Genomic DNA, 3,703 nt, shown 5'->3' with positions numbered 1-3,703 from the left:
ATTTATTGTATTGTATTAAATGCATTAAATTAGCAGCTTCCGATCTTATAGTAAATATTTAATGAATATGCATGATAGTAATTATTGATGTAATATCCACGCCGAGGCCCTTTATTTTTTATGGCAAAGTACCTATCGTTAAGTTAATGTTAATTGCTATTTTCACGGTTTTAATGATAATATCTCGTTGTGGATTGAAAACCAAATGTATGGTTTTGAATATAAGAACGTTTTTTCGTGGGAAATTTAATGAAATAAAACCATATTCATTTATGCGGAGGTGATAAATATAGTCCTATTGCCCATTAACTTTATTAGTTGTAAATTCAATAGGAAAAAAGGAATCTATGCACTGAAGCAAAGTGTTTAAGGGTTTTGTTCAAAAACATCCCGGATAACTCGATGCGCACAACCTTTGGAGACACAGTAGCCTTCCCATTAAAGCCGTAGCGGGCGAGAGGGGGTCCAGGGGTTTTAAGCCCCCCCGAAACGATTGAGAGTCAGTATGGCGTGTGAGAAGCAGGCGTTTCAAGAACCATCGTGCTAAATTCTCGATCGTTTGAGAAGGTTTTGGAGGGTTGGTTAACAACCTGGATCATCGAAGGCGAAAGAAAACTAGGAAAGCTCAGAGTTGGAGAGATTGAATAGCGCGTACAAATGAATTAGGCTGGGAGCCGCTATAGAAACAGAGGCTGCGCGCCAGGCTTAAATTGCTTGAGGAATTGAGAATGGATATCTTTCAGTTCGATGCGGAGGACATCATATTAGAACCCCACTGTAATTCCAGGTCCGACAGAAATGATAAACTTAGACAGGTATTTTGCAGAACAGATAGGAATGGGAATTCGTTTTCCCCCCGAAGAATGAAGGACTTACAGAAATGCTTGGCGGAACTTCTTTGGAGAATTCACTTTTTATTCGTTTACAGTGTTGTCCTAACATTTTGTGCCACACTCCTAATGATGCGCCCTGCGGGGCGAAATGCAGATGTAGATGAACAACCCTTACAGAGGAAGGGACTAGGTAGTCGCCAGGGCAACAAAGAGAGAGATACTATCTATGTGAAATGAGTACCCTGTATTTATTTTCAGCAAGTAGTAACTTCCATTGAGGGAAGCGAGCATCTCATTACGAGACCCCTGATGGCAGCTCTTTTTAGTTGCGATTGCTATGAGGTTGTATGTTTTACATTTAGAGGGGGTGTGCCCCCCCCCCCCCCTGGGGACCGACCGACCGTCATTCAAGTGCTTCCTCGCCGGCACGGCTCTCTTCTCCCGAGGGACATAGGGCTTTGCTGCTTCTGAAGATTTTGTAGATTTCTGTAGAAGGGTGTATTCTTAGACGAATAAGAAAGGTCTTGCAGTCACCCGTAGGTTAGAAGGACCGAGAAAACTCTTATTTAGGAAGGTTTGAGGATGTTGAAAATTCAAGAAAACGAAGGATACTGGTATGGTGAGTAACCATTCTTGTTTCTCATTTTCTTTTACTTGATAAAATAGCTTTATCTTGGGAAATCTTGATCACGAATGGAAAAAACTTGTGAGTAAATGAAAATGAAGAAAATTTTCCCTCTAGCCGAAATTGACAATTAGCTTTTGGCTATCGATGGAATGGACTTGGCTTCTATTCTGTTGTGAACCCTTCGAACACCATCAAAATATTCTCCTGGTGGCGTCGAGAAAGGAACTTGCCGTATATATGTAAAAATCAGACGCCTGTGGCTTAGACTGGGCTGATCTTCACCCTCACCTACCAAAGCCAACCTTCTGGTTTAAAGCTGAGTTGAATGCCAGCAGGGTTGTGCATAACATCTTCTAGCATCGTTTATTGAGTTATGAGATGCAATCGTAACTGCAACACTAGTCACTTGAATTTCAATATGTGGATAGAGGACGTAACAGATTTTTAGCACACAGAATTTTAATGGTAAAACAAGTTTCAATTGTAAGGTGCCATCTCTGAAACATAGTTATTTTATGTATGCATTGTTAACTTCCACAAAAGACTGTGGATGAAATAATTATATTCACTGGCTAGCATATATTGCATCTAATAGGATACTTAAATTTGATAATTATGTTTGTATTTGTTAATAACTTTTAAATGCAATGCCTTACTCTACCAAATCATAAATATTTAAATTCTCCAAGTATGTCATCAATTATCGGCATTAATGGAAAAAAATAGATATGAACGGCGATATTTGGTGATATCGATTTGTATTAGGCTTATTATTAGCAAAAAACTTTTTCTTCAAAACCTTCCACTGTCGCATCATGTATTTAAAATTTTATATCCAAGCCTTTGAATTTGAGGCACTTTTCGTCCTAATTCCCACAGTACATCATGCAGGGCAGAGCGTAATTGGAACTCATTACGGTATTTGCTTCTTGTGCCGCTGTCTACTGCTCAACTACGCATTATAATGACCCCACAAGCTGATAACACCGAGTTGGTATCAGGTTGGCTACGATAAGCCACTGAAAAAACACACGGAAGTTGCTCTGAAGTCTCTGCGCTGTGTTTGTTTAGAAATCAAGCTTTGTCGTGTCATCACGATGGTTGTATTATTCCTAAAAATTAGTATGATTAGTAGCATCCCTGCCCGGAAATCGAGAGATCATGTGCTCGTATGTATGTTATGAAACCCGTATACTGCATTTTCCAGAATACTAGTGAACCGAACAAATTTCATTCTCTCATATTCCATACCAAAGGAAGAAGTTTCGCAAATGTAAAGTTTCACACAGTTATGCCCGAAATAATCAGTTTAAGTCACCCTTTGGCGTTTATTTAGCATTTTCTGCTCATTTATCATATTATCTCAATAAAATAATTCTCATAGATATCTCGCCGTGAGGGATTGATAAAGCGGTATTATGATGATATCACAGATATGATAAAAGATTTTCTTTTATGGCATGCTGCATTGCGTGAAAAAAATTGAAAAAGCTATTTTTTGTTAAATTTTATTTTTCGATTGTGGATGGGCTTATTTTCTCGTGGTGGGATTTAAAATTCTCTAATCAGTTAAATAAAATAGCTTAAATTGATTCCGTTCAAGAGCGCTCTTGGAGAAATACGTATGATGCCTACGTATACTAATACTTCAAGTACGTTTAACTCACTTTTACAATGGAATGTTTATTGCTCTCGAGTACTATAATATCGTGATTATTATTTCGAGGTAGAATATTGGCGTTTCAAAAGCGGTGTAGAGAAATTTTCGTGCATTAGTACGGAAATTATTGGCATGGGTAATGCTAAATAATTTCCAGGGTTCGTACTATGGAGTGTAGAATTAAAACTTTATTGCGTTCAATATGATAAGTCGAATTTAATAATTAAAAGGATTGATGAGAATGCAGAATTAACGATAGATGATATGATTAATAAATGATTGCTCAGCAATTAGGTCCAATGAACATATAATTGGTATCAGAAAAGTGTCACCATTGAACTATTTTAAATGGGAAAGTTTCAGACGTATGACCAGGGATAAAACTTTTGGCTCTATAGTAAGCATATTATATTATTTAAAAAAAATGCAGCTTAATAAGTTAAACCAGCTGGGAAAAGAAATACCTTTGTTAAAAAATTATAAGGGCGTAGCATGACTAAGTTAGCTGTTTGTTGTGTTTATTTAACTTTGAAAAATGGTGAGACTTATTTTTTGGACATTGATATACCGGCTTCAAATGTG

Source organism: Ischnura elegans, chromosome 10, assembly GCF_921293095.1.
Source record: "Ischnura elegans chromosome 10, ioIscEleg1.1, whole genome shotgun sequence".
NCBI lineage: Eukaryota > Metazoa > Arthropoda > Insecta > Odonata > Coenagrionidae > Ischnura > Ischnura elegans.
The sequence above is the reverse complement of the archived record's forward strand: the minus strand, read 5'-3'. Positions refer to the sequence as shown.